The following is a 12226-nucleotide window of genomic DNA, read 5'->3' as shown; positions in this document are numbered from 1 at the left end:
ATAATCTCCAAATGTGTTTTTGAGATTGGCAAATGAAGGATCTGTTCTCTTTCAAATTAAGAGTGAATGTTTACATATGTGATGTATATGTGATTTATGTTTAGCGGTGAACTAAAAGACAGACATTTGGATTGACAATGCTTTACCATGATGAGGGTTAGAAGGAAGAAAATGAACGAAATAAGACAATCAGCCAACTATAGTACAGCTAAAAGATGTTGAATTAAGTATGAACTAACCTCACATGAAAAATTGCCCTGTTTAATTGGTATCTTAAAGATCAATGGCACGTTTATTTATCAAATAAGAATCTACAAAGGAGTGGGGTGAGATTGCAGGATTCAGTTTTTTTTTCCTTGCAAGGCTACTTTACTTTCCCAGTACGCTTAATGATATGGTTTAATTGAAAATATTCTATTGATCTTATAATTAATGGGCCAAGCTTGCTGAATGTGTGTAAATTGAGAGTGAGTTGAGAAATATTTTTAAGTGTAACAAACCAGGTTTAACATGAAAATATAGTTGTGTTGTCAGCCTCTTGTTGACTTGAATGTGAGTATTACCTAGTGAAAAAACAAATCACTTATTGATCTTTGCGATGCTTTTAATTCAACCCCAAACTATTATTTGGAGCAATCTGTAATTGGAGGTTTATGGGCTCTCTCCTTCAAAATGGAATTGTTGTGATTCATCAGCATGCATAAGTAATTAAGTTTATGAACAGAAATAATAGTTTTTTTTACTAATCATACTGATTTATTAGAAGATGAAGAAATATTCCAAACAAAATGAAAGAATTCTGGCATTATAATGTCATGGGGGTGACAAGCTGGAAATTGTGTGGCATAGTCAACTTTCCTGCACAGCTAACACTCTCAGGAACTTTGTTGTAGAATGAGCGAAGTCATCTTCAGAGAGTTCTCTTGTTATTGCTCTTACAATTATATACTATGGTTCTTAGTATTACATATTAGGGAATGTGAAAACATTCTCTTAGTATTACATATTAGGGAATGTGAAAACAATCTAATGGAGACCAGAGATTCCACATCCTAGGCATAATGCGTGGAGACATGCATCCGCAGCCTTTGTAGCCAGACACATAATCAGAGTTATCCCAATCACTGCCACATCCCAGACTACAAGCGTCTCCACATCCATACCCAGAGCCTCAGCTCTAGACTCCAGAGCTGCAGACTAGCCTGGATAGTAATTGCTGTGCTTGTTCATGCTGTCCAGAGTGGTAAATTACTCCAGTCAGGGCAATTAAATCAAATATTTATCATTTACTGTCCAATTGTCATATATGTACCATACTTGACAAAATCCTAACAAAATGAAGACAGTGTCCAACTCACCACAGTGTGAGAGCTTGCTTCATGTTCATGGTGCTCCTGAAACCCATCACGTCACCTTTAAGGCAAGAAATCTCTAGTTCTGCCTTCAAACTCTGAACCCAGTGATCTCTAAACAAAGCTGTTCATAGACAAATGACAGAGCTGTGGAAATTCAGTATCATTTTATATCTAGGTTTCTTTGAGATATTTTGTTTTGCTTATTATTAAATGAAAAAGGTAATTAAATCTGAAATATGATAGCCTTCCAAAGCCATGCCTATTTCTCACTGGATATCTTTATGTCAGAAGGAAACATTTGAAAATCCTCAGGGAATCAGCCTTCCTGCTGTGGGACCCAGCTGTGAACTTCCCAGCAGGAAGCTGAGATGGACTCATTGGTTTTTCATCTTCCTTCCTTATTATTTTAGAGCATTGATCCTCATAACTGTAAGCTTTATCTTAATACTTTTTGAAAAATAAAACTATTTTTATCTGTTAGCATGGCATAATCTTTTAAACATCAGAGGCATTTCCTAATGATAATTAGAGATCCATTTTGTAAGCAGTCTCACAAACTGTTCAAAATTTAACTGTTTTACAATGATTTTTCATGTATATAGGCATCCAAAATATTCTTATAAAATAGTAATTACACTCTCCTCCCCTCTCCTTTAACTGTCTTAGCTGTGACCTCACTTCCTTCACTGCGACTTCACTTCCTTCCTTCCTTATCAGCTGTTCTCAGTGCCAATCACTTTCCATTCAAGACTTAATTTTTCATATAAATCCATGTTACTATATAGTGACACGTAGCTACTTTCACCATAACCATTTTATTTTCCTTCTACTTGCCCATTGTATGTTTATTTACAACATAATATCTGATTGGTGGCTCATAAGATAATATTTATTGAAATCTCAAATATTGAGAATATTCTGTTACAAATGACTATAAAATTCAACAACCCTTTACACTGGAGGGGTCTTAAAAAATCTCCAAAAATAACAATGTTGTAAAGACGTAGAATAGAAGAGATAATATTTGAGATGAAAATGATTTTCAACCGTCCTTAAGATACTGTTCATAGAGTTTAACAACTCAAGGTTGCTGTAAAGTTTGCCTAGTCTTTACTGATAAATAGACTCAAGTTCAAGTTTAAAGATAAGCAATCTGCTCTGTCTTTACCCATAGAGACGATTTTCATGATCTTTGAGTTGAACACTGTTATCTGTGTAGGAACACCAGACTATTTTTTATATTTAAGTTGGAGAATATGTGATGGTTTTGACCATTGTTATCTATAGCTGCAGGTTAAATGTTTGTGATCTCTGACTGCCATATGTCCTTTCACCTGCACATGCGCATGTGCAAGCATGTTACACATACTTTCATATACATGCACAATAAACACACCCAGGAATTTATAATAATATTACACATTACTATCTTTCTGCTTCTTTTCTTTTAATTGTTTATTTTGAATGGAAAACAATTTGAATATCTTCCCCTCATTATTATCAGTCACAAATTTACAAATAAAACACCTGGACTTAGAACATCACGTTTTACTTAATTGGATTTACCAATTATTTACCTGCTTAGAGTCTGATGAACTGATGTAATGTGTTATCCATAACATAACCATATCTGAGCCAGGTGGTGGTGGTGCATGGATTTAATCCCAGCACTTGGGAAGCAGGGGCAGGTGGATTTCTGAGTTCGAGGCCAGCCTGGTCTACAGAGTGAGTTCCAGGATAGCCAGGGCTACACAGAGAAACCCTGTCTCAAAAAAACAAAAACAAAAACAAAAACAAACAAACATAACCATATCTGTTCCCCAGAATATATGATATTCTAAATCCTTCCATTTATTCCTGCAGAGGTCCACAGAATCAATATCCAATAGCATAATACCTCTGAATTGTACTGTTTAATAATGTTATATGGATCACTGTTGTTTATTATTATGTGTAATACCTTACATATTATAGATAGATAGTATTAAAAACTTGAAAAACGATATCATCCTCTAATCAAGTCACTGGAATATCATTGCTCTGATGGAGTCCAGTAAAGTGATAAGACACTTTGAAAATATGGATTCAAAGGAGCTCACCCTGGCTGGGTGAAAAAGGAATCTATACCCATGATTTATAAGCAAGTCTGACAGCATTACTTACTACTTATTTGTAGTTATACTGAACTAAACTACATTAATTAAAACAGAAAATATTAAATAGAAAGAAGTTTAGAATATGAATATGAAAAGTGAGTGAATTCTTGCAAATTTATGTCTTGATTAGATGAATTGGTGGACAAATCTATTTTGAAATGAAATGGCTCATTTAAAAATGCTGAATAAACAAAACACAAAACAAGAGCCAGAGATAGCATTTTCAAGAGGAAATAAGTGAACAAATGCAATGCATGCTGATTTCCAGTAGAATAATTTATTGCAAACTAAACCAGAATATTCTATACAAATTAAAGTAGAGAGTATTTATAAACATGTTTAGATGGTAAACCCTCTCAAAACTTGAAGTCTGCAGAATTTCTATCTTAGTCCATAGTAATATAGATTCAATATTTGATTGATTTGACTAATCTTCTTATGATCTTAAGTGTTGGTTTCCCAGGTCAGCCCTTCAGTAGAAGTTGGAGAATCCATATCCTCCATAGGAAAGTGGGTGATTGTAGCCTTATCCGTAGCCTCTGTAGCCAGAGCTGTAGCCAGAGCCTCCATAACCACCAAAGCCATAGCCATAGCCCAGTCTGCAGAAAGTGCCACAGCCACAGCCATAGCCATAGTCCAGGCCCCCAAAGCCTCCAGAGCCATAGCCCAGGCCTCCATAGTAGCTATTGTAGCAACTCATGTTTTCTGAGGTGGAGAACTTGGTATGCTGTTCAAGGGAAGATCTTGAGCACACAGATCCTCATGTGGGGCACACTTATATTCCCCTAGAAGAACATGTGACATGTACTATGCCTTCCCTCCTTTTGCATCATTTGACTTTAATTAAAATTGCTCAAAACTACTCCTCACTATATTGTCCACTGGCAAGGAGAGCCTGCCTCCTTCATATTCATTAAACTATTGGATTTGTATTGGATAGCTAGAGAGTATCTATAAACATGTTTAGATGGTAAACCCTCTCAAAAACTTGAACTCTGCAGAATTTCTTGTCTTAGTCCATAGTAATATAGATTCAATATTTGATTGATTTGACTAATCTTCTTATGATCTCAAGTGTTGGTTTCCCAGGTCAACCCTTCAGTAGAATTAGCTGCCAAATTAGCTCAGCCCTTAAAATCCTTCTCATCCCTTAATGAGATAGAGTTGCTGCATCTTCAAAGTCTGGAGAGACCAATCCCCTAATAGAACTCCTCATACCTGGCATATTAGAAGGATCACATCTAACAATTCTCAATTGCATCTATTCACATCTGTTTTTCTCTCAGATGTTTATCTTACAAATTAAATCAAAAGATTTATGTTCAATTTGAAGCTCTGCAGTCTCCTTTACCCACTAAAAGTATTTTATTTCTCAGACTCAAATGTCAGTTACTGATCTGTTTTGGGGAACTGGGTAGAGCATGCTTGAAAGTGAGACGGCATCAGTTCTTCTGTGTTTGAAGAGCAAGGCACTCTAGATACAAAGGGAGCTCTGTTTTCCTTTTGCCAGGGTTAGGATATTATTTACCATAATTACCATTTGTTTTACTTTTTGTTCCATGTGGCATTGACAGTTGGTGAACAAATGTTGATATCATATTTAAAGCTTACACTTGGTTTATTAGTATTCAGTTTTATTGTGGTTTAACTGTAAGTTTTGGCAACAGTGTGAAGAAAATGATCTAAAACTGAAGACATGGATAAAAATTGTTTCAAAAATGGCTTTAAAGCTCATGGAAAGATGCCTTAAATTCTGACACAGTCCTCTGCACATCTGTGTGATGTATTGCCAAAACATCCTGTTACCTACATTTGACTTTACTTCAACAGCCATTTCTTAAACTATGTTTCTAACTTTTCATGTTATTCTTTTTCATCTTATTTAACTTTATATTTGAGACAGTTTTACATTTTAGAAAAATGAACACCAACATGATGTCTCTATAACCCCACTGTACTGGCTGGTTTTGTGTGTCAACTTGACACAGGCTGGAGTTATCACAGAGAAAGGCTCTCCAGTTGGGGAAGTGCCTCCATGAGATCCAGCTGTGGGCATTTTCTCAATTAGTGATCAAGGGAGGGAGGACCCATGATGGGTGGTACCATCCCTGGGCTGACAGTCTTGGGTTCTATAAGAAAGCAAACTGAGCAAGGCAGAGGAAGCAAGCCAGTAAGGAACATCCCTCCATGGCCTCTGCATCAGCTCCTGCTTCCTGACCTGCTTGAGTTCCAGTCCTGACTTCCTTTAGTGATGAACAGAAATACAGAAGTGTAAGCTGAATAAACCCTTTCTTCCCCAACTTGCTTCTTGGTTGTGATGTTTGTGCAGGAATAGAAACCCTGACTAAAGCACCCACTAATAGTGTCTTTCTATAAAGATATTTCAATAACATTGCACATTTATTACAGAGGGTGGGGTAACCGTGATAGACTGTCATTACCCAAACCGCACAGTTCAAGCAGAGTTCATGGCTGTGTTTTGCATTTCATGGGCTTTAAAGACTTTATGGAGTCATGAGAGCAGGAACCCAGTGTCATATAAAATATTTTCACTGAGCTAAAAACAACCTCCTTTTTCCTTTTTCTTAATCTAGAAATTAAGATTTAATACATGAAAGTATAGTCTCCCTTTGTGATTTCTTCATTGTTTCTACTTCCAATTTTAGATCCTGGATGGTTCTGTTCAGTTCCTTCACTTGTTTGTGTTTTACTGTAGCTATTTGAGGGTTTTTTGTTTCCTTTTTAAGGGCTTCTTCCTCTTGACCCATGTTCTCCTGTATTTCTTTAAGGGGGTTATTTATATCCTTCTTGAAGTCCTCTATCATCATCATGAGATGTGATTTTATATCCAAATCTTGCTTTTCTGGTGTGTTGGGCTATCCAGGGCTTGCTATGGTGGGAGAACTGGGTTCTGAAGATGCCAAGTAATCTTGGTTTCTGTAGCTTATGTTCTTGCCCTTGCCTCTCATAATTTGATTATCTCTGGTGTTAACTGGTCTTGTTGTCTCTGACTGTGGCTTGTCCCTCCTGCAAGCCTGTATGTCAGAACTCCTGGGAGACCAGTTCTCTCTGGGAAGAATTTGGGTATGGAGAGCTGTGGCACAAGGTCAGCTCTGGGCACAGATAGAAACCAGAAGGATCCTGTCCCAGTCTGCTCTTCAGTTCTTGTGCCCTGAGGACTTCAGGTGTGTCCCTCTTAGGTTTGGTGTTTGAGCATAAATGGTGGTCTTACCTGTGCTCGGAGGTATGTCAGCATTCCTGCGAGACCAGCTCTCCTGCAGTGTGATTTGAATAAGGAGAGCTGTGGCACAGGCTCAGCTCCAGGTGCAGATGGAAACTTGAAGGATCTTCAACAATCTCCTTTTTCATACAATGATCCCTCAGTACACCTCCCATTCTCTTGGAAAATATTGAGTTTGTATTGCTTATTGTTATTTATGGTTCTTTATTTTGCCTGACTATTATGTTGTCAGAGTCATATAGTAGCATACCTTTTCAGCATGACTTCTTTATTTAACCAAATTCTATTTTAGGAGTCTTCTTTTTTTGTTTCGTGATAGCTCATTTTTGTTTTATATCTGGATATTATCCTGTCTCATAAAAATAACACTTTGTCTATCCACTTACTCTTTAAAAGACATGCTTATTGTTATACAGTTTTGTTAACTATGCAAACAATAAATCACTTGTTCATATTTTCATATGCACATAAAGTTTCAGCTCATCTGGGTAAATGTCAAGGAGGAAAACTGCCTGGGAAGAATATGTTTAGCTTGGCAGGAAACTGCCAAATAGTCTTCATACTGTGCTGTGCCCATTTGCATTCCTGGAAGGAGTAGGCATTCTTCTGGCTCTGCATCCAAGGCAGCATTTGTTGCTGTCAGTGTTTGGAACTTAATTCATTCTGATATGTATGTTAATATAATTTTCAGAATATCACCCACACTGTATCCTCACACATATCTGTATGTTAAAACATGTGAAATAAAAATTTGGGAACCATCTGTTTTTATTCAATTCCATAGCTATTGTTTATATATATGTTATATCCATATATATATGGATCAATCTAGTGACTTCTTTTCTTTTCTTGTATGTGACTTCTTTTCTTTTCTTGTATGTACATTTTCATGGTAAAATTTCCATGTGCTTTTTGCCTCTTGTATGCCTTTTATCTACTATGCTAGAGCATTATTGCACATTAGTATTAAGTAGAGCCCAGATTCTAGTACTAACCAGTAGGGACTGTGCTTCTCATTGGCTTGTATAATTTGCTGAATGCATATAAACAACAACAAAAAAAGAAGTTTAAATGTCTTCTGACTTCAAAAGAGCATAAATCCCTTAGTGTATTTCATCTCCATTTGCTCTTAATTATAATCCATGGGGTGATGAATTGCACAGTAAAGATTTAAGTATGGCATTTGTTGAAATGTTTATACTCATATCCCTTATGACTCTCGAGTCTGTCAGTGAACTGCATCCAACTGTGATCCAAAAATAGCAATAAAAAGTTCCAGAATTGTCATAAATTTCAATTTATTCACCATGATAGATAACACAAACTGTACTTATACCCTTGTTTTCATATCTGAAATATCTCCTTGACAAGGGGTATAAGCTACACACCAATTGGCTGCTTACTCATCTCAGTCACTGGAACAGTAACTATGGAATCTTGTGGTTTGTATTTGTATAATGTTGGTGTGGACAATACCATTTTACAAGATAGCATTCTCCATCTGACTTAATTGCTTGGGCAGGCACTGTCCAATCTCACATCCTCAAGAAATGTTATTTAGAGAGTTTTACAAGTGATGGGGTTGAGATTGAATTAACACCCTACTGTTGTTTGGTAAAATAACTGTTTCCATTACCTGAGAGAAAATATCAATGAGAAATTGTCTATACCAAGTTGGCTTCTGTTCGTATTTGTGGGAACATAGTCTTGAAAAAAAGATTTTACACACACACACACATACTCACACACACATGTATGCATGTGTATGTGATATTTGTTCTTTTAAACTTTCATGCAATGTATTTCTATCACATCCTACTCTTTTCCTTCTCTACCCAAATTCACGTTATTTTTTTCTCTAAAAATCGAAAACAAAAAGCATTTAAAAACATGGAGTCATATGGACACTCTTCTAAATTGTCATCGTTGCACCAGTGGGCATATCTTTTGAGCACATCATTATTATAACTCCTTTTAAGTCATTTGTGATGACTGCATCCGTGGCTAAATCTGGTTGCATCCAGGGTTGCTGTTCTGTTTGTCCATTTTATATGTTGGGTAGATAGTGGGTGACCAGTAAGACTTCTTTTGATTGCTGTCTTGATTCATAATAAATGATGTTGAAAGACATGGCCTAATTTTGTGTGTGTCAAACTTCCCTGGTTCCTGGAGTATGTAAGAGTAGAGGAATAGCAAGTATGCATTTATACTCTCTGCTTCTGAAAATGTGGATTGGACTTATGCTGTCTGAAGTTCCTTCATTGACTTCCTGCCCTGATGAAGGCAATCTGAAACTGTGAGCTAAAATAAATGGTTTCTCCCCTAACTTGACTTTGGCAGAATATTTGTTCAGAGCAATAGAAATGAAACTATGACAGCAATCATCAAAGTTGAACTATGTGTTTGATCTTTATCTCTGACAAAGCTTGCCTCTCAAGCTCATGAACAATTTCACTGGATGTGATTTTGTTTTCTTTTCTTATTTGTTTATATTATTCTCTCATACATTATATGTCAACCACAATTTTCCCTCCCTGTCCTCCCATCCAGCCCCTTCCCCATTCCTCTCTCCACTAGATTCACCTCCTCCTCTTCCCCTCACAAAAGAGCAGGCTTCCAAGGGACACCAACCAAGTACCACATGACAAGACAATAAGACCAGGCATATACCATCACATCAAGGCTAGACAAGGTAGTCCAATAGGAGGGAAATGGTATCACGCGTCAGGAACTGTCCCAGTTCCCATTGTTAGAAATCCCACAATGAATTAAATAAATAAACACAAGCTACTCAGCCACAACACATATGCAGAGGACATAGGTCAGAACTCTACAGACTCTCTGATCTCTTCACATTCCTATGAGACCCAGTCAGTTAATTCTGTGAATTATGTTCTCATGACCTGTTCCTGACATCTCTGGTTCCTTTTGTCCTTCACCCCACCACCTCTCCAGGATCCCCCAAACTTTTCCTAATGTTTCACTGTGGGAATCTGCATCATCTCCCATCAGTTGTTGGATGAAGTCTCTCTGGTCTCTTTGATGATGATTTTTCTAGGCTCCAGTCCCAGCATACTCTGCCTTTGGGCACACTCTATGTTGAAGGTTTTGTAGCAGGGTTGGTGTCCCAATCCCTCCACTTGAGCCCTTGCCTGGTTACTGAAGATGGCCTGTTCATGCTCTGTGTCCCTTACAACTAGGAGCATTTGCTAGTTTTATTCTCACAGATTTCATGCAATTTCCATCTGCGAAGTATAGGCATAATGTTTTATTCTCTGTAAAGTTTACCTTCGTGCTATTCAAAGGCTAATTTCTCTGCCCTCCTATCTTATTTCAATCCAGACATGGCAGTGTAATGCTTATTCCAAAAATCTCCTGTCTCAAATTTATGTAAATAATTCTTACCATTTATTCTCTGCCTTTTTTAATAAATGTTGATCACCCAATGTCTGGGCAAAACAGAGAATAGGGCAGCATGCCCACCGTCCATCCTGGTTGGAGGAAGAGTCAGGGAATGGGAGAAAAAGGAGAGGGAGAGATCATGGAAACATACCTGACGTTCAAAGGGCCATATTAATAATTATATCCAAGAATCATGGGATAAAGTTGGGAGGTAGTCAGATTAGCATAGGAGGTTAAGATAGAACAGTTAACTGCTCAGCTATTGAGGTACACTTTTAAATAAGTCTTGGTTGCTCTGTGTGGGTTTTGGAGACTAGCATAAGGTAACAAAATATAGCTGCCAGATTAATTCACTGCTTACGTTTATATTAAAATCATTCTTTTACAAATAGGTTTCTACCTTACCCCTGAAATGTCCCACAATTTCAGTTTCTCCAAGTATTTTCTCCCTTTCTCTGACATATCTTATCCCATCTGTTCTCAACTCCACAAACCCCAGTTCACCCTCAAAATCTATTCTGTTTCCTTCCCAAAGAGATCCTTGTATCCCTCAGAAGCCCTCATTGTTACTTAATCTCTCTCAGCTTGTGTACTATAGCATGATTATCTTTTAATTTACAGCTAATGTTCACTTAAAAGTGAGTACATACTATATTTGTCCTGGGTCTGGGTTACCTCATTTAGTGTAATGTTTTTCCAGTTCGATCCATTTGTCGACAACTTTCAAGATACCATTGCTTTGAAGAAATGAGTAATAGCCATTTGGCTATCCTATCTTTGGAATTTCATAATCAAGTATTTTATTCATTTTTAGCTGAGTTTTGGAATGCCCTGGTACTGATTTATAGGAGATATTTCTATAGAGCTTTTTGAGAAGATTTTTCTGAGAAAAATTATTCCTCAGAAAATATTGTTTTTTTAAAATAATTTCTATGTAATAAATTGATTTCTTTTTATTTTGATACTATATGTATTTGAAGGAGAGACAAAGAGAAAGAGGGGGGAGGGGGGAGAATGTACATGCCATTACTTGTAAGTGAAAAGAGGAAACCTTTCAGGAGATAGTTTTCTGTTTTCTGTTTCCACCATGTGGGTTCCAAGGCCCAGACTCAGGCTGTCAGACTTGGCAACAGATACCTTCTTCACAGAAAGCTCCTGATGACCCTTAAAGCAATTTCTGAATATAATAGTATTCAATTAATTATTTTATATATCTTATACAGTTATGTTGTTGTCCAGAATAATAATCTTTTGGGTCGCTTGCTTTATTTTGATTTATTTTCTTAGTGTCTTCAAAACTTGTCTTATTTTGAGATAGCATATACAGCTATTCATGTGAATATTTTATTTCTCATTTAGTCAATTAAAAGCTATTTAATTGACTAAATTACAAATCAATCAAAAAGTTTTAATGATATCACCCTGCCAGATCTTTTCTTCTTTAGGGGCTGATAATCCCATGATATATTGCATCTTAGGCAAGTGTCCCACAGCTTAATTCTATCTTAAATCAATGCAACCTGACAATTGATGAAATAAATATAATAAAATCCTATTATCCTAGGAGCGGCAAATGCTGTATTCAAATTGATTCTGTTTAGATGTAATGTTTCTTCAGTGTGTAATGCCATTAACCACTTAGAAATCGCATTGAGTCATGTAAAATTCTGACTTCATCAAACTTTCTAGTGTTTGTTCTGTTATTGTTATAGTGTTATAGAACATATATTCTGTTATGTTATAGTGCTCTGTTCTGGTATTGAAAGGGTAGGTCTTCTTTTATCAGAGGAAAAGTGTCCTTCAGAAAATGATTTTTTCAAATTTATTTTTACTTCTTTATTTATTCCACTTATTTTATTTCAAAATTATAATTAGAAATAAACTTTGGAGTTGGCAATTATTATAGCTCATTTTGCCAAACAAAGGACTTCATGATTTTATGATAGAATACTAGAATTCAATGTCAATCGTCAATAGGTCCAGTTAGCTACAATTAAATCCTATAGAGAAACATAGTCATAAATATCTCATCCTTCTTTTGCTTACAGCACACTGTTAGCAGAATGCAACAT

The 12226-nt window shown here is 36.4% G+C and overlaps 1 pseudogene; it reads right to left on the bottom strand.

Moving 5' to 3' along the window:
* Positions 1-3983: 3983 nt before the first annotated feature.
* LOC127666328 (keratin-associated protein 19-4-like) lies at positions 3984-4211 on the bottom strand (annotated as a pseudogene).
* Between the last annotated feature and the right edge of the window lie 8015 nt (positions 4212-12226).

Source organism: Apodemus sylvaticus, chromosome 15 (assembly GCF_947179515.1).
Source record: "Apodemus sylvaticus chromosome 15, mApoSyl1.1, whole genome shotgun sequence".
NCBI lineage: Eukaryota > Metazoa > Chordata > Mammalia > Rodentia > Muridae > Apodemus > Apodemus sylvaticus.
Note: the sequence above shows the minus strand (reverse complement) of the source record. Positions and strands in the feature narration are given on the sequence as shown.